General features: G+C 42.4%; 1 protein-coding gene across 10 annotated transcripts in view; it reads left to right on the top strand.

The window, feature by feature from the left end:
- The window catches only part of CHL1 (cell adhesion molecule L1 like), a 194,848-nt gene that overhangs the window by 25,777 nt on the left and 148,618 nt on the right, over nt 1-20,453 (top strand). Inside the window, exon 1 of one of the 10 annotated variants that reach the window (XM_034775325.1) lies at nt 9,117-9,254. The exons of the other annotated variants lie outside the window; for them this stretch is intronic. The gene's annotated coding sequence lies outside the window, so the exon portion shown is untranslated. Of the gene's footprint in view, nt 1-9,116; nt 9,255-20,453 lie in introns of those variants that run through there. 10 annotated transcript variants of the gene reach the window in all.

Raw genomic sequence — 20,453 nt, forward strand, 5'->3', positions numbered from 1 at the left:
GCTCAGAGTCTAGAATTTTAAGAGGCAACAAAACAGAGAAATGGAGAGACAGACCAGGCAACAGTAAAGTTGGATATGTTTTCATGAGAAGCTGTCTCCCACTGGTCAAAGTATCACTTTTTCCAATTCTTGCAACTGTATCATCCCATCCCATCTCCTAGAACTGGAAGGGACCTTGAAAGGTCATCAAGTCCAGCCCCTTGCCTTCACTAGCAGGACCAAGTACTGATTTTTGCCCCAGATCCCTAAGTGGCCCCCTCAAGGATTGAACTCACAATCCTGGGTTTAGGAGGCCAATGCTCAAACCACTGAGCTATCCTTCCCCCCCCCCACCCTCACGTCTTGTTTATACTTCCTATTTTTCGTAAAGCCCTAGGAAATGAGTGATTGTGATAAAATCTGCTTTCATTTAAAAAAAAAAAAAAATCAGAGTCTAGCCCTTCAGTGAAGAGAACAGCCTGAAAACATGAACCCTAAAGGCAAAGAAGCCCAGTAAAAAGAACTCAACTTTATTATGTGGTCTCAATTTTTTTGAGGCCAGACTTGATTTTTAAGTATTCGGGCTTGGCAATAAAGAAGTCATACGTGCCCATTGAGACTCTTGGGTACAAAAAGGGGAAATGGATGGTGGTTGGCTGCACTGGAGCCTCAGCAATCCCTCAGTCAGTACCCGGTACTTGAAGTGACAGAGAGCCTCTTGTGAGCTCACAGAAAGGAAAAGCAAGAACTCACAGGGACCGAGCAAGCCCTTAAAGCCAGACAGGCTAGTAGGCTTAGCACCTTCCCATTCCTTTCCACTCTGGTGAGGGCATTGCACTCTGGTTTTTTTTTTGAGTTTAGACTCCAGGATATATTTTTGATTCATTTTGACCTCCTCCCACTCTGTCATATAGGTCCACACTCCTATTATGATCCTTGCTCACCATGCCTCTTACCAGCCTTCCTTCCATCCTTTTCCTTGTTTTTCTTCTCCTGTCTCTCCTTTCAGGATCCCTCACTCTGTTCATTTCATTTCCAATCCCTTGCTTCTTTTAACTCGGCCCCTTCCTCCCCTCAATTCACATCATGCCCTAAGACACATCCCCCAACATACAAAAAATAAATAACTGTGAAACCAACTTGATTGCCAGCCACCACTATGATCTCTTTGCTTCTACAGGGTTTCCCTTTCTCCCACTATTTTCCTGTGTCCTATTTTAGGGCCTTATTTAGCAAGGTATTTAAGCATGTGAGTAGTCCTGTTGACTTCCAGGTGGAATAGGGAGAGTGTTGTCAGATTCAATGGGACTATTCATGTGCTTAAAGTTAGGCACATGCTTAGGTACTTTGCTGAATGGGGCATTTTATATTCAGCTCTTCAAGGCAGGTACTGTGTCTTGCCATGCATTTGTACACTACCCATTGCCATAGGTTCCTAATTTTGACTAGGGTTTTTTAGTTCTACAGTGGTGGAAATAATAAATATTAATAAGAATTTGGCCAAGATTCTTCTTATCTCATTGACACTGCAATACTTTATTGACTTACACTAATGTGAGATCACATACTGACTCTTTGAAGTCAGCTGAGATGAGGATGAGGACCTCTGTTTTTTCTCCATTATTTACAATTTCCTATAATCTGATTCTCACTATTCCCCCTTAGGGAGACATGGTCTTCTATTTCCTTTGTGTCACTGCCTTTACCCTGCTTTTCTACAGAGAGGTACAGGATAAGAAAGGAATTAAAGAGGGAGCTTTAACCCTTAACAGGCCTGCTGTCCTGGGGGAGTCTGGAGATTAAAGAATCAAAATGCTCTAGGAGATTGTCACTCTGCTAATGATGATACTAGCCTATGGCAGTTAGGAATGATATGGCTGATACTTAGCAGGGGTTGTGAACCAATTAGTCTGCTGAAATAATACTTGGTCCATTGGGTGAGAATGCTAAGAATATTTATAGCACAGGGTACAGAGTCCTTTAACCAGAAATGTAGAGAACCTTTTAAGAACAAGTGAACAAGTTATCCCAGGTCCTCTTCTCATTAGACAATGTGGTTAACAGATAAACAAATGTTTGTCAGTGTAACTCTTAAGATTTAGAGATTATACTTGAATTCTCTATTTCCAAGTATCATGAAATCAATTAGGGTCACTTAATACACATTTAGATGTATTGCTATATTGAGAACTGACATCCACAGAAACATACGTCCTAGGTATGTATGTACTGCAGTCTAACATGCAGAGCGGTTTGCTTACAACGGGTCTGAATTTGACCCAGTGTCTAAAATTCACCTGTTGTCACTTCTGCTTGCCCTGTTATTGAACGCTAGCCCCTTTGGAAGCACTTTTCCTCCATTAGTAAGATATCGCGTATAGGTTTATCCAGTTAGCATGATGGTAATAACCATGAGATGGTTGAGTTCAGGATCCTGATGAAAGGAAGAAAGGAGAATACAGACCCTGGACTTCAGAACAGCAGACTGTGACTTCCTCAGGGAACTGATGGGCAGGATCCCCTGGGAGGCTAATATGAGGGGGAAAAGGAGTCCAGGAGAGCTGACTTTATTTTAAAGAAGCCTTATTGAGGGCGCAGGAACAAACCATCCTGATGTGCAGAAAGAATAGCAAATATGGCAGGCGACCAGCTTGACTTAACAGAGAAATCTTCGTTGAGCTTAAACACAAAAGGAAAGCTTATAAGAAGTGGAAACTTGGACAGATGACTAGGGAGGAGTATAAAAATATTGCTTGAGCATGCAGTGGTGTAATCAGGAAGGCCAAAGCACAATTGGAGTTGCAGCTAGTAAAGGATGTGAAGGGTAACAAGAAGGGTTTCTACAGGCATGTTAGCAAGAAGAAGGAGGTCAGGGAAAGTGTGGGGCCCTTACTGAATGGGGGAGGCAACCTAGTGACAGATGATATGGAAAAAGCAGAAGTACTCAATATGTTTTTTGCCTCAGTTTTCACAGACAAGGTCAGCTCCCAGACTGCTGCACTGGGCAGCACAGTATGGGGAGGAGGTGAGCAGTCCTCAGTGGTGAAAGAACAGATTAAGGACTATTTAGAAAAGCTGGACATGCACAAGTCCAGGGGGCCAGATGCAATGCATCCGAGGGTGCTGGGTGAGTTGGCTGATCTGATTGCAGAGCCATTGGACATTATCTTTGAAAACGCGTGGTGATCAGGGGAGGTCCTGACGATTGGAAAAAGGCAAATATAGTGCCCTTCTTTGGAAAAGGGAAGAAGTAGAATCCAGGGAATTACAAACTGGTCAACCTCACCTCAGTCCCTGGAAAAATCATGGAGCAGGTCATCAAGAAATCCATTTTGAAGCACTTGGAGAGGAAGGTGATCAGAAACAATCAACATGGATTCACCAAGGGCAAGTCATGTCTGACCAACCTGATTGCCTTCTATGATGAGATAACTGGCTCTGTGGCTATGGGGAAAGCAGTGGACATGATATACCTTGACTTTAGCAAACTTTTGATATGGTTTCCCACAGTATTCTTGCCAGCAAGTTAAAGAAGTATGGATTGGATGAATGGACTATAAGGTGGATAGAAAGCTGGCTAGATCGTTGGGCTCAATGGGTAGTGATCAATGGCTCGATGTCTATTGGCAGCCGGTATCAAGCAGAGTGCCCCAGGGGTCAGTCCTGGTGCTGATTTTGTTCAACATTTTCAATAATGATCTGGGTGATGGGATGGATTGCACCCTCAGCGAGTTCGCAAATGACACTAAGCTGGGGGAGGAAATAGATATGCAGGAGACTAGGGATAGGGTCCAGAGTGACCGAGACAAATTGGAGGATTGGGCCAAAAGAAATCTGATGAGGTTCAACGAGAACAAGGGCGGAGTCTTGCACTTAGGACAGAAGAATCCCATGTACTGCTATAGGCTGGGGACTGACTGGCTAAGTGGCAGTTCTGCAGAAAATGACCTGTGGATTACAGTGGACAAGAAGCTGGATATGAGTTAATAGTGTGCCCTTATTGTCAAGAAGGCTAACGGCATATTGGATGGAGCTAGGCTGTTCTCAGTTGTGGCAGATGACAGAACAAGAAATAATGGTCTCAAGTTGCAGTGGGGAAGGTCTAGGTTGGTGTAACACAAGCGGACTCACCCCTGCAGTGCCTCCTGCTGGTCTCTCAGAGAATTAGCTCGACCCAGCCTCCGGAGCGCCCTCTGCAGGCCGGTGATCTGTCTTCTCTGTACTTCTGGGCCCCATGTCCCTCCCAGGACCCCGGTGCCCCTTGCTCGGGGTGCTGCGCGCTGGCAGTACCCACACGCTAGGTCTCCCCTCCTAGGGGAACCTCCACCCGCTAACCCTACCTCACCTCAGTATCAGGCTACTGCCAGTCACCATCTAGCCCCACTCCCTGGGGCAGACTGCAGTATCAGCCTACTCATCACAGGCAAGGTTGGGTTTGGGCCTGCTGCCTTGGCCCATCTCCGGGCTGCCCTCTGCAACCCCCAGTACCTCCTGGCCTAACACTAGGCCACAGCCTGGGGCTTTCCAGGCTGGAGCTCCCCAGCCTTTCCCCAGCCCTGCTCCACCCAGGTACTCTGCTCTAGTTCCCTGCAGCCAGACCCTTCTCTCTCTGCACTCAGAGAGAGACTGCTGAGCTTCTGGCCTTTATAGGGCCAGCTGAGCTCTGATTGGGGCGTGGCCCAGCTGCATCTACTTCCCTCAATCAGCCCAGGGTGTTCTCTCTCACCCCCCCATCCTTTCCAAGGGCTGTTTTTAAACCCCTCAGAGCAGGAGCGGGTGACCACCTTGCTACAGTTGGATATTACCTCGTGTCCTGCCCCGATACAAAGTGGCGGGACCTCCTACCACCTGTCGAGGGTGAGAAGCCCCGGTGGGCCAGCCTCTATTCCACTCTGGTCCCGAGGCCCGCCGGGGATATCAGCTGGCGGCTCCTTCATGGGGCCGTGAGCACAGGCGTGTACTTGGCGCGGTTTACCCCAGTCCCGGACACCTGTCCTTTCTGCGGCGTGAGGGAGACCCTGGCTCATGTTTACTTGGAGTGCGCCAGGTTGCAGCCCCTACACCGGCTCCTCACCGATATTATGTTGCGTTTTTGGCTGCACTTTTCCCCTCACCTTCTTATATATGCACTCCCTATCCGTGGCCCCACAAAGTCACGGGACCTCCTGGTCAACTTCCTCTTGGCCCTGGCTAAACTGGCCATCTATAAAACCAGGGAGAGGAGGTTGGCTGATGGAGTCTCCTGTGATTGTGGGGCCTGTTTCCGATCCTCTGTCCGTTCACGTATCTGGGCAGAGTTCCTCTGGGCGGCATCCACTGGCTCCCTGGACGCCTTTGAGGAGCAGTGGGCGCTGTCCGGGGTTCTCTGCTCGATGTCCCCGTCAGGTTCCCTTCTTTTGACCCTTTGACCGCACTCCTGTCCCTGTTTTTGCATTAGTTGTCCCCTGTAATTACTTGAGTTTCAGGCCCTGTGGATCCTCCCCTTAGGCTGTGGGGGGAACCCTTTAGCACTCCCTGAAGGCCAATAGGTACAGTTGGATATTAGGAAACAATGTGTCACTAGGAGGGTGGTGAAGCACTGGAATGGGTTACCTAGGGAGGTGGTGGAATCTCCATCCTTGGAGGTTTTTAAAGCCCAGCTTGACAAAGCCCTGGCTGGGATGTTTTAGTTGGGATTGGTCCTGCTTTGAGCAGGGGATTGGACTAGATGACCTCCTGCGGTCTCTTCCAATCTTAATCTTCTATGATGGGCCAGATTCTGATATTGTTACTCACATTGAATAGTCACTTAATTTATGAGTTGTTCCATTAACTCTTATGTGACATGCACATACTATTTAATATCACTAGGCTATCAGGCTCTGATCCAATTTAATTAATAAAAAGAAGTGTGCATAGCAAACCTTCCTCCAGTATGTACATCTAGGGGGGAAATGGAGTACTCAGCTATCTAGACAGATATCCCTGACAGATGTAAAAAAACCCCCCAAAACTAACAAATATTTCATTACTGTTTTAAAGGGACAGAATCATTTTATTTCACTTGTGACCCCCCCCCCCCCCCAAAAAAAAAATCTCCAAGGCATCACTTAATAACATTCTATTAGAAAGATAATATGAAACTAAAGATAATAAGGCTTAAACTGACTAGCCTTTCACAACCTCAGAGTACTGCTTGTTTTAATTTCAGAGGTAAATTTGGTGCTTGCATATTTGATGCAGAAGTTGCAAATAGAAGCAGATGAAAATGTGGGATTTAGTGCTGCTATTTCTGGTATTACCACTACACTGCAATCAAGATATTCTGCTCCGCTATTTTACAGCATATAGTCAACTTGAAATACAGCCATTTTGAAGTCAAGACTGTAAAAGGTTCGTTTTAACACCTGTTTGGAAAATTAAATTTCAAGCAAGGGCCTTTATTGCACATGGCATACTGTACCAATTCGTGTATCAGTGTATGCAAGAAATTAGAACCTTTTAAAATATAAATTACAGGTTATGATGTAGGCAACATCTGATTTTTTTTGTCCTCATGCATTATGCTCTTCTTTGTGCTGCTGCGCTGTCAAATGCTGCTCTGACTGTGAAATGCTGTTCTTTTTAATATGCACATGGTATTTCTGATGGATCATATATGTTGAAAATGGCATAATATCTTTTTGATCCTGAAAAGCACCATGCTGATTGGTACTGATAATTGTTTTAATCGCTTGTTTTGTTCGTGTGTGTATGAGATATAACATAGTGGCAGTTAAATGGGGTAAAATGTTCTTTTTGAGAAGAAGATCCAAGTCTGTATAGACTCTCCAGGGATCTCATTAAAGTGCTCTCTCCTTAATATAGTGTACTGCAATAACAGCTATCAGAATCCCCACAGTGTGGTTTCCTGATAGGTTAGTTTACACAGAATTAATTGTCTAATTTTGCCAACAACCAGTGCAGTGAACATTGATTTTTGCATTAGCCTTATGTTTTGCTTTCGTGAATTCTGCTTCCTATTTTTAAGGTAGTTTTGGCTCTCAATTCTCATTAATATCACTTTGTCAGAACACGTATTGCATATAAAGTATGATTTATTCATACTATTTATTCTTTTTTCCTCAATATTTCAGAGGAAATTGGCTAATTTAGAGGATTCTTGCATAAGTGCATGAAAAACATCATTTGCCAAAGGACCTTTTGCAGAAAAACAAATTCAAACTTTCATGGGCTTATGTGGCTTAGCTACCATGTAGCCTAATGTTGATCCAGGAATCAACACAATTGATTTCACTTGTTCTGAGAGTTCAGATTCCTATCTTCTGTAGTGTTGTAGAAAACCGGAATCTCAGGAGAAACAGAAATCTCCAAAAAGGGCAATAGAACCCTCTGTTGCAGACAGGCACTGGATAGAAGTACGGAGGAATCCATCTAGAACATATCTTAATGGATATGGTGGGATTTTTGAGTGCACAAGGATTGTAAAAGTGGGCTCATTAAGTAGATTCATGGAATTCCAATTTTGCATGCTAATTATAGACTTTAATTCCACTTCACAATTGTCATCTAGCTATACCCAGAAAGGGTTCCACTATGTGTGGACCATCATAAAGCACAAACTGCTGGGTATAGTGATTCAGATCTGAAAACACAGCCTTGTTTGTAGACGTTACAGGCCGCATCCTCAACTGGTGTAACGCCATTCGAGTTAGTAGTGTGAGTTGCTGTCCAGACTCAATTAAGAGTGTTGTGTGGCGCCTAAGGGTATGTCTACACTGCACACTCCTTACGGTGGCATATAGAATACATACATTGTACGTCTCCTCAGCAAAGGTATAAATTGGAGTGTAGATGGTGAGTCACTGCTTACATAATGCCAACAGACCGCAGTCATCGGCAGGCAGGATCGAACTGGGGACCGCTGGAGCTTAGTCCATGAGCCTCTACAGCATGAGCTAAAAGCCATCTGGCTGTTAACTAAAGCTGTAAAGCGGATTCATTTAACTCTCTCTTAGGGTACGTCCAGACTACCCACCATATCGGTGGGAAGCGATCGATTTATCGGGGATCGAGATATCGCATCTCGTCGAGACGCGATATATCGATCCTCGAACGTGCTCCCTGTCGACTCCGGAACTCCACTGGAGCGAGTCAACGGGGGAGCTGCCACTGTCAATCCCACGCCGTGAGGATGGGAGGTAAGTCGGAATAAGATACGTCGACTTCAGCTACGGTATTCCCGTAGCTGAAGTTGTGTATCTTACATCGACACCTCCCCCCAGTGTAGACCAGACCTTAGTGGTCTCTGTGCCACTAGATGGGACAGAACACCCAGGAGGTGTGTGGGTTACACTTAGGCCAGTAAAGACACACCTGAATCTTCAGGGAAAGACGCTGGCAGCGGGTAAAGGCTCTGGTAAGGGCAAGTTGCCCACTGTCTTATTCCTGGAATATTGGACATTCTGGGGCTTCCAGGAATGGCATGACCATGCTCCCGCTGGCATGACCCACCCCTGCTGGCATTATTTCGTATTCATGGTGCATGTGAGGTCTCACCACATAGGGGGAGTGCCATTTTAAGACTTTGCAATGCTATTCCACCCCCGTTGGTGTGACCTCACAGACATGGTGTATGTGAGGTCACATCAGTAGGGCTGGGGTGGTGCACTCTCCATAATGGTGTGTATCAGACTGGTGGGGGGAGACATCTGGTTTTGTTTCAGTACCGGAGGACTGTCCAGTTCAAAACTGGCTGAGTGGCCTGCCTAAGTGGGGCGGGGGGAGGCAGTGGGGGACACCAGGGACTTTCACTGACACGTTTAGCCAAACACTGCGTTGTGGAGGCTGCCAGCTTTTCACTGTGGCCTGGAGCTACGCATACCCTACACAGTGCTACCAGTGGTAGATGTAGCCTAAGAGAGTGAAACACAGTGCCTTGAAAGTGGATTTTTTTCTTAAAGGGAGACTTCATTGTAGTGTAAAAGAAATCCTAATCACTATATCTGATTGCTTGCATTGGGGGAGAGCTGGACTGGAGATGGGCTGGACGCTCTGAAGAGGGGGCTAAATAATAGGCAGAGATTGAGCATAACTGGGGGGATGGGGTTGAGGAAAGATCCTTGGTTTCCCAAGCACCCAGCAGTGACTGTTTTTAAAATGTTGCCTGTTTCTATAGGATGTGGCAGGGGATGAGCACTATGAGGCCTTGTGCAGAAGAGGAAAGTAGATTCTCATAAAGGAGGTGTAGCGTGAGAAGCAGAGCTTGCTTTGTTCAAGGAGGACAGGAGTCACGGGTAAGGTGATAATTTAACTAGGATTCTAGTCGATTTGAAAATAGATAGCTAAAGCTGTTGGAATTTTTAGCTGATGGCTGAGTCAGGTGCTAATAATGGCCAGGTAAGCAAGCAGTTAGGCATAGTTTATATTAAAATAATAATAATTAATGAAATCAAAGTATAGAATTAACAAGATGTGCCATCACCGTCCCGTCATCTTGCTTACATGTTGCAAGTTCTTCTCCTGTCTTTCATCTGTCTACTTTTTAGATTAAACATTTTTCCAGGGCAAGGATCATGCCTTTTTCTGTGGAAAGTACTTAGCACCTTTTAATCCATTTGTCGGTGTGGTCCAGTGGTTATTTCCACCACTACCATATAGTCTGACTTCAAGCAAGTACTTTCACTTCTCTGTGTTTCTATTCCATCCCCACCCCCAACACTTTCTGTCTGATCTATTTAGTCTGTAAGTCCCTGCCCTGCAGAGTTATTTGTTAATATAGCATAATGGAGTCTAGAGCTCCTAGGTGCTATGTACAATAATAGGTGCTACGGTAATAATAATAAGTGTATATTGCCTAGCACAATGGAGCAGCATCTCAGTTGGGATCTTTAGGTGCTACCACAATATACATAGTAATCTAATAGGTCTCTTCTGTCTCTAAACTCAAGGGGCTCCATTTAAATCAATAGCAGTTTTGCCATTGACTGCAATGGGGTGAGCATTACACCCCATGATTTTATACAAAAAGTAAATCACTGATTAAAATGTAATTGTCTGAAATAAAATGGTAAATAATAATTTACAGTGAGATATTAAACTCCTCTTCTGGTAGCTCGATGCATAATAGAACTGAGTACCAGTGATATGTCACCTTGTGAATGGGCAAAATGGTCTTAATGGATTAACATGAGTTTAGGTAGCCAAGAAACTAAGTATGAAAACCAAGTTTAAGATGAATTGCGGACAACAGATATCAAAATCAGAGTCCATGTGGCCTGTAACACCTACCATATGGTTTTAAATTAAAAATTAAACTGGATTCACTTTGGGAATCATAATGAAAACAAAATCACATAAGGCAAGATTTTGTTTTGTTGAACTGTGATTAGCGTTCTGCAGAGGAGTCCGAGTGGTATTAAAATGAATGTTTCATCCCCTTCTGGCTTGTCAAATGGACCTTTGGAACTGGTTACGAAATGGTTTTGATTTTGCCAGAAAGACAATGTGAAAGTCCAAAGGGTGAGGTGTCATGTAGCATGACCTTCTGCAGCTTCCATGTGCTACAACCCATGAATCACTTCTTTCAAACAGGGCACTGAGCTTAGAGTTGACCAGTTGAAATCAACACATTGAGGGCTGGTTCCTCAGCCTGATGCATTAGACCAGTTGGAGTGAGAGACAAGGTTAGGTACACTTCAATAAGTAATTGCCTCTGTTGTCAAAGATCTGCAGTTCTAGTTAAGTGTTTCAGATCATGTTTGGTTCTAAAGCCGTATTTAGCTTTGTTAGTTCTGCTATGTAATAGCATAAATACAGCTATGTAATACCATGGCTTTTTACTAGGTCTTTGTATGTGTTGTGATAGGCCAACAGACGGACTCTATATTCTTTCATGTTCTTTATGTTCTCTTTTGTTTCGATGTTACCATGAAGTGGTGTTACTTATGCATTAAACAAGAGAGTACTTCAATATCTGATCAAAAGAGATGGAGAAACACAAGGTCACAAAGAATATATGTAGAGCTCTGGGTGAATGATAAGTTGAGTTTAAAAGCTTGGCAGGCTGATTAATTCCATTCTTAGATCGCCTGCTTGGAAGATACTGGTGCCTCCAATAGGCAACAATCTTCTTTTGAATCTTTCACTAGGAGGTTGCCTGGGAGAACTGCTGCTGTTACTATAGTTTGGGGCCTAAAGAGGCCACCCCAAAGGTCAGACCCTGAGAGATTTCCTCAAAGAGTTTATTGATTCTGCTGGAAGGCTGAATTGAAAAAGAGAACTCCCTCCCAGATCTGCTACTGATACCAGAGTCTCCTAGCACTGCCTACACAGAACACAGTAGTAAAAGTGTAAGTGTAGGGAAAGCCGTCAAAAAAACACTGTAACTGAGACATACAGACAGTGAAAACTCCAGTCTCTTTCTCTGACATCTTAGAGTAGGTGATAATATTAGTTACTGCTCCATGAAGAGAGAAAGGGTTTTCTTATTTTATGGATGTTGGAAATGGACTATATTAGCGAAAAAATTGGGCAGAGTAAAGATTTAGGGTCAGATCCTCAGCTGGAGTAAATTGGCAGAGCTTCCTTGACTGGAATGGAGCTATATTGATTTATACTAGTTGAGGATTTGGGTCTGATTTTTTTTCCACACATTTTAGGTTCTTAAATGTATGTGTGGGCAAAACCCATGCACAATTGCTGTGACTAGGAGTGCAGATTTGTAATGTGTATAATCCGATTAATTGTACACAAAAATTAAGCATGCCTATTTGGTCCGCCTAACTTGTCTGAAATGTGGCCTTATATATGGCCAAAATGCTATAGGTAGCAGTTAGCAAACTATTCAACTGGATGTCTTTCTCAGCCCTTCTATTTATATTTATTACCAATTCTCCCATTCTGTTGACATCTCTATTTGAATCATTAAAAAATGATAGCCTATTTCATGGTCTAAGAAGATATTTGTTGGTTGTACCTTTCTTGATTTGCAGACATTTTTATAACACAGTAAAACTGACCTGAAATGAAATCTGCACATTCTGAAATTTTGGGTTGTTTCAGATGGGGAGGGGGGAGAGGGAATATTCAGATTAATAACTTAGTGGATCTGTTTATTTAGTTAAAAATAACAACAAAACAATTAAGATCTTTTAAATTCCCAATAACATAATATTGACAGTACCCCAGTTTTTTTTAAAATAGCTCAGGACTCCAGATTCATCTATTTGGAAAATATATTCTTAAAGCTGTCACTCATCCTCCATAGTTTCTTTGTTATGTGAGGGAATTGTAATGAGAATGAATAATAATGAATGCATTATTCAGTATCTATACATATCTGTTGAGTAATTGATTTTTATCATCATTTGCTATATTCCCTATGTCAGTCCAAATGTGTCTGCAACGTAATTTTTTTTTTAAAATGAAGTCATGTTTTATTAAACTGTAGCCATTCATTCAGGAACAGCTTGCTTTTTATTATGTTATCCTAATGAACCTCTTGCTTTTGAAGTTTATGTTAAATATGCATGTGCACCATTCTTTCTCTCTCACTTTCTGCTTTTATACTGAGGTGAAGATGCATATCTGTGACTAAAGAGCTGAGGTTTTATTCTTGCAGCAATGACTCTTTGATACAGTGGAATCCAGTTACGAGAATCAATTTGGGCATCTTCCATTTTGATCGTTAAATCTGTATTATGATCACAATGGGCAGATCCATTGCACTTCCCAAATTGGGTTTCTGCAAAGAAGCAAAATGTCTACATCTTGCAAAGAGAGGCAAAGTTCAAATAGGCATGTCTGTGTCATGGAAGGTTGATCGGGTTTTAATTGGCTCTAACTGGCATTCCCACAGGCTGTGTTATTCTATACCTGCAGTTGAGTGCCCCTCAAAAATGTATGGGGTTTTTAATTGCCTTTGAAGACATTATACAAACTCAAAATAATTACTTCCAAATTTGTTCCTTACAACTGAATGCCTTCTGATCAGGACAGGTGATTGGAAAGCACATTAGCACTAGTTCTTTGGAAAGCAATCTGAATCATTAGTCTTTCCGCCATTGGGGTGAGAGATTTTTGACCAAACTGTTTATTCTGGGCAGATATTTTACCTGCTTGTAATCCTATGGAATGATTATACCAGTAGAAATTATAGGTTTTTTTAAATCTATAAAGCCCCAATCCAAGATAATATTGAACAATGCATTGAATTTTAAGCATATGAATAATCTCATATTTAAAGTTAAGCATGTGCTTAAATGCTTTGCTTCATTGGGGCCTATATATAAAATATGTATTCACCCCATGCTGAAATATAAAGAGTAAATATTATGCTTGCAGTGATAAAGAGAAATATAATGCCACTCACTGGACTGCTGTTTCGAGGATTTTCAAATGATTTTCATACTATTCTCTCCCCCAGGTGTTAAAAAATTACAAAGCTGAAGGGTCCATCTTTACCAAGTATCACATTTTGTGGTAGTAAAACTCTCCATGAGCATATCTTGTTTTAAATAAGAAGGGATCTGATTACCACATCATGCTTGGAGCTGGGCAAATGATTCATAACATACAATTTATTCAATGTATTTCACCTTTTTTCTCTTTGCAGATTGTTTTTAATTTGTTCATGCACAATCTCAAATTTCCTTATTCTTCTGAGTTATCTGTAATCGTCCTCATAGGGTATTTTTAGTCTATAAATCCCTTACCAGCAGTGTTTTGGAAATGTTCTAAAATTCAGACTCACTACCTAACTTACATGTTACAGTTTCTTTGGCCCGATCAATTATTGTCTGGCTATGCCGAAAGAACTTTATTATTAGATATCTGGGACTACCTGGCAGATAAGTGTGCAGTGAAGGTAACCTCATGTTTATTCTGTAATTACCTGGGGAACTTTTTCCAGGTCCCTCCAACAAATCCATTGCTGGGACGTACCGTCCCCCCCCCCCCCCCCCCCCCCCCCCGGAGGGTTAATGTGGGCTATAAGAATGGGGGAGTTGACTCCCTGCCGTACCAATCATAGGAGTCCCCAACTACCCCCCTGTTCGTTCCTTTAATGAACACCTCTTTTTAAGTCCTTTTACAAGCCATTTATCTGTTCACTGTATACCTTTCCTATGGAGTGCCTGCACTGGACATCCGCCCTATACTTAAATGAGTTGCGACATATGGCCTACCACCTGTCGTGCCATGCTCGAACAGAGCCCTTCCTGAAACCTGGTGTGGGGAAGGTGAACAAGCCCCAACTGCACCCAAGCCAATATGGTGGTAAGGGAAAAATGCTTTCCCAGCCCCTCTAAAAATTGGGGGCAGCTAGTGTAATACCCACAGCAGGTGTTGGTAAAACCTGACATTTTACTACCTAAAAGGGAAGGAGGGTGGGTTCTGCTTTAGCCTTGGTCCATGTAAAAAGGAAGGCTTTAGGTGCACAGCTGCCTCTTTTAAACCCTGCATTCCCACAGGATAAGTCAGCAACCATGCTGTCCCTTTTTGCAGCAGTTTTTCCTCTTTCTCTCCCCCACCCCCCAGCCATAAAGCACTGTTCCCTTAACTTGGCCATCCAGCCAAGCGCGCACACACTCCCGCCAAAAGGTGCAGGGCAGTCGTTTGTGTAACTGACCACCAACAACATTAAGTTACAATTGTATATCCCAGTGTGAATTTTCAGTTCAGCACTGAAAATTTGCAGTGGTCAGTGATACCATTTGAAATTCACTTTTAGTAAATATTCAAAATTCAGTCTTACAATTCATTTTGCTTTAGTCCTTGAACTAGCACAAATTGTTCCTTCACTAGAAACACCACTCAAGTGAACATGAAAGGGGTGCTGACACAGTGAAAGCAAGTTAGTTGTACAACTTGGATAATAAATATCTGAATAACCTTTTAGATATTCTTGTAAGATTACAGTTTGATAAGTACTGTAAATGGAAGACGGGAAGGTGCTTCAATGCTACTATATAATAGGTGTGAAATAGTTGTCATTTGAATTATGTTTATGTTGGAGACGTGGAAAAGGCCAGCTCAAACTCATACAGTTCTGCTTAGTTGTTGTTTTTAAAGAAATGGCAAAAGTTAGAGACCCAGGGCATGTCTTCACTACCCGCTGAATCGGCGGGTAGCAATCGATCTATTGGGGATCGACTTATCGCGTCTAGTGAAGACGCGATAAAATCGATCCCCGATGGCTCTTCCGTCGACTCCGGAAATCCACCACGGCAAGAGGTGGAAGCGGAGTTGATGGCGGCACGGCAGCGGTCGACTCGCCGCCGTCCTCACAGCCAGGTAAGTCGACCTAAAATACGCCACTTCAGCTACGCTATTCACGTAGCTGAAGTTGCGTATCTTAGGTCGCCCCCCCCTGTAGTGTAGACCTAGCTCCAGTGCCTCAGCTAGTGTGAATTGGTATAGCTCCACTGAAGTCCAAGGGAGTTATGCTGATTTATGCCAGCTAAGGATCTGGCCCAGAATATCTACCCACATTTTGTAATCCTCAAAATACAAGAGTGAATTGTATGAAAATGTTCTTTCCTTAAATCCCAAAATTTTGAATATAAATACATAGGCACTGTGGAAAAAATTGTGCTCCAGCATCTAATATAGAGTTGTAGCATACAGCATTATGTGATTCTATATTACCAGCCCAGAGGGAACCCTCTTTTTGATATATAAAAGAAAATGCATACCATTCAATTTGCATGTACTTTATGTTCCAAAGGAGTTCAAGGAAAGGTAGTAGCAAAGCAATAACAGTAGAAATGACTTATGGTTGATATGTTATAAAAAGCAAACGGAAGTGTGCCCTATACCACAGGGACTCTAAATGCAAAATCATTCTAACTAATAAGCATATACTAAGTGTGCCAAATCCTACCCTAAGATGTACACAGCCCACCCTAGTGCTGTCAATTGAGTTTACTGATTTTTATTGACTATCAGGATTTACTGACCCAGGAGGTAAATATTGAGAAAGGTGATTCCTACCAGTCAGAATTTTCCTCAAGAGACTATAAATCTTGGTGTTCACTGAAATTTAAAGTCAATATATGTACATGTATCATAAATTGAGTTTAATTGCTGAACACTTACAATAATCATTAAACATTGCTACATATAGGGCATGAATTTATTTGCCCAAACCTAATTTCCATGTGGGGGGACACACATGGACCTAGCAAGTAAGAAGCCTAAGTGACCACCTGCTTATATAAATATTGCACTTGATTTAATTCTGGTATGTGTCAGTACAGCCTTATTTCTGATTATTGGTCTTATTTTATCAGCCAGAATCTGGTCCAGTGCACTGGATTGACAAAATATCGTTCTGCCCTGCCTTATTTTATTGGTACTATAAATCATAGAGCCACAGAAATTGGTAAATTGAACTATGTATTGCAAGAAACAGATCTTGGAGTCATCGTGGATAGTTCTCTGAAGACGTCCATGCAGTGTGCAGCGGCAGTCAAAAGAGCAAACAGGATGTTAGGAATCATTAAAAAAGGGAAAGAGAATAAGACGGAGGAATATCTTATTGCCCTTATATGAATCCATGGTACGCCCACATCTTGAATACTGCGTACAGATGTGGCCTCCTCATCTCAAAAAAGATATACTGGCATTAGAAAAGGTTCAGAGAAGGGCAACTAAAATGATTAGGGGTTTGGAACGGGTCCCATATAAGGAGAGATTAAAGAGGCTAGGACTTTTCAGCTTGGAAAAGAGGAGACTAAGGAGGGACGTGTTAGAGGTATATAAAATCATGAGTGGTGTGGAGAAAGTGAATAAGGAAAAGCTATTTACTTGTTCCCATAATCAGGGCTGGCTCCAGTTTTTTTGCCATCCCAAGCAGCAAAAAAAAAAAAGCCGTGATCGGCGCCACTTCGGCGGCAGTTTGATAAATACTGTAAATGGAAGATGGGAAGGTACTTCAATGCTACTATATAATAGGTGTGAAATAGTTGTCAATATTCCTGAATTGAAACATTTCACTTCAGCTTGTTGAAACAAATTGAAATGTTTTATTTAGGCTTCATTTAACATTGAATCGCATCCATCTGAGCTGTAGGGTGCCTCGTGAAAGACGTAGTTTGGGTATCCAATGCCACCATTGTCCTCTGTGGTCAGAGCTCCCTGGTCAGACAACATCTCTCATGGGAGTTCTGGGATTCACCAAACTAGTTGAAACAGAGGGGAGTCTGATGTGCATCACAGTCTGGTCCGTAGAGGAGATTGGGCTTATGAGTTACTGTGGCTGCTCAGGAAGACAGATTGATGCTGGACTGATCGAAAACACCATCTTTTTTTTTTTTTAGATGACAATTGAAACATTTCAGCAGAATAGAAATTTTCCCATAGAATATTTCAATTTTGCAGAATCTACAATTTCTGTTGGAAAAACCATTGCAACAGAAAGTTCCCAACTAGCTCTTCTGGAGTGATGCAGAAGAGAATATTTCACCCCAGCAGTAAATTAAAAAGAAATGGGTCTTAGATAGAATCCTACCAAAGGGTTCCTTATTTATGAAGGAGCTTTCAACAACAATATGGAATAGTCAACCCTATCCCTTAATGTGCCCCCGGATTCATGTGCACTTGCTATATGATTTTGATCCAAAGACTTCATTTTCTGACTCCAGTCAATGCTAATAGATTACCAAGCAATGTTTCATGTCACTATTTTAAACCTTTTTCTCAAAATATTTTACAGAAACATCACAGCACTTGCATACAGCAATATGCATACAACATGTACATTTTATAAGACTATTATGTCTAAGTTAAATCTGTGACTTTGAGAGAACTTCTTGTCTGATTTGTTCTGTTACAGTTTGTAATGGAAAATGAAAGAGTCCAAAATTAAGAGTTCAACTGAAAGCAAATCTACAGATTTTTTTTTTTTTTTGCACCACATTCTGTTTATATTGACATGAATGGCCAAATCCTACATTGAAGCTGAGACCCTTAAAAATAACGTTTTTTATTATGAAGTATATTTTTTCAATATTCATGACTTTGTATAAAAGTAGTATGACAAATGTATAAAGGGTAAAACTCAAATGCATTTTGGCAGTGGATTTGCAATTATGAATCATAATCCATCAATAGTTTTACATTGCATGTCAACTAAAATGTATGTGTTCATTTTCCATTGTTGTAAAGTTAGTTCTACTCCACTTCTTAAAGATTAAGTAAGCAAAATAATTAAAAATGTGAAAATCTTTACTTTTGGATTGCCACCTATGTCACCATTGCAGTTATGGCATGTCTTGCATTCATTATATAAGTGGCTGATGATAATTTCTAAAACTTTGGTTTCATGTTTTTCTTTTAAGAGTTAGAGCATCTTTTCTTTTTTTTTTTTTCCCTCTCCACGTATTAATTTTATGGCCTTCGAATTAAACTGGAGACTTAATCACAAATTGCTCTCCAGTTCATTTCCCTCTTACATGGAATCCAAAACACCACTAAAATGCTTTGTCATTTCAAGGACAGTGACTTTTTGAAAGAACCATGGTTTATTCACGCGATGCTGCAGTTTACCAAGTTGGTTCATAAATAGTTTCCTTCTATGACTACACCCTCACCCCCAAAAAACTTCTATATTTATTAATATGGAGGTGTCAGGCTCATTCCTTACTATTCCTCCATAACTCTTACTACAGTAAAGGCCAAGTAAGGACTGCAGGATTTGATTCTTCGCTCCCCTGTTACACGTAGAGCAGTGGCAAAAGTTTCTATGGTCTGCCCTGTAGGACATCCTCTGGTCTCGGAGTGTCTGGTGTGAGGCGCCAGATGTACATGGCTGCATGAGTGAGTTGGTTATAGGAGTGGTTTACTGCAGCCTAAGCAACAGGTTGATCTTACCTTTGGCTACCCCCCCCCCTTCACATCTTCACGCTTTGTTAACCCTTCAGTGCCAAAGCCTAATACAAAGCAATTTTGTGAAGCAATTTTGTGCCTGGTCTCCTGTGTGCAAAGCTGAGAGGGACAGAGGGACTACTCCCTCCACGAACTCCTGGTAGCATCCATTGCCCCAGAGGGCCAGGAAGAAAGTAGGGCTAGGTCCCCGCCTTGTTTGCTCAATAGCTGGCAGAACAGGAAGGGCATGCAGGGGCATGATGCTCCATATGTGTGGTCAGGCATTTGAGGAGATTATCTGCTCCTGGTGCTCCTTCGGGGATGATGCCATTATGCCCCACCCCCAGAGCAGTGTTGGGGCTGTCAAGAACAATATAACTCAGAACAGGATGCTTTGCCCTGGAACGTTAGCTTTTTATGGAGGATCTCACAGCCATGAGTAAGACTATGGGAATGCAATGACACAAAGTTCCACAGCAGACCAAATACAAGCAACATTTAAATGTTCAGATTCCAGTTAGCATAATGTATCTTACATGAGTCTATACTTATCTGTGGTACAATAAAACACCATTTGAAGTGGCTCAAGGTGGCAGAGATCCAGTAACACAGCTCTATTGCCATCTGTGATGTGCCGTAGGGAAAGGGAGTATGGCCAGAGCAGAGCTGCACTCCCATTATTCCTGGCTGCTGGAATTGCCCCTTGAGACCACAGGTGGCTAGATTTAAGTTGCAGCAATTGGACTGCTCTAACTTACACCAGAGGTCAGTCAAACCCTTAGCCCCCCCAAGAATAGGGGAAATACAAAGATGGCTTCAAGCCACCTTTGTCCCCCTCTTCTTTCAATTTCTGCACCAAGCTTAACTCAGCTGGAACAGAGACTCACACTCAGGGTACATCTACACTACAGGCGGGAGTCGATTTAAGATACGCAAATTCAGCTACGCGAATAGTGTAGCTGAATTCGACGTATCGCAGCCGACTTACCCCGCTGTGAGGACAGAGGCAAAATCGACTTCTGCGGCTTCCTGTCGACGGCGCTTACTCCCACCTCCGCTGGTGGAGTAAGAGCGTCGATCCCCGAGAGGTCGATTTCTACCCGCCGATTCAGGCGGGTAGTGTAGACCTAGCCTCAGTGAGTGAGCAGCTGAAATGAGTAAAATCCTCAAATGCTCAGTCTCCCCACTTGGAAACAAATCTAACCCCTTTAACACTTTGGGAAATTGGAAGACATGAAGCAATTCTAGTAGCAGTAGTAAGAATTAATGAAAAGATGAAATTGCAAAGCAGGGAGCAAAAGTAGCGTGTGAATCTAGTTAGTGTAACACACACACACACACACACACACACACACACACACACACACACATTTCCTGTTTTTATTTAATCCCTGCAGATCTAAGAGAGAGGTGCATTTCACCACTTAAAATATATATTCTAGCCACAGCAAACCTTGAACAATAGATATGGTGAAAATGTAAGCCTTTCTTCCCCTCCTCTTTAGCAACCGGGGTTCAAACACCAAGACAAGTTTTAGCACAGTACAGCAGACATTCGTTTCCATCAAGAAATACGTTGTTCCAGTAATACTGCCCTTTCTAGTACCACACTAAATGCAATTACTTGG

The sequence above is a fragment of the Trachemys scripta genome, chromosome 7 (genome assembly GCF_013100865.1).
Source record: "Trachemys scripta elegans isolate TJP31775 chromosome 7, CAS_Tse_1.0, whole genome shotgun sequence".
Lineage (NCBI taxonomy): Eukaryota > Metazoa > Chordata > Testudines > Emydidae > Trachemys > Trachemys scripta.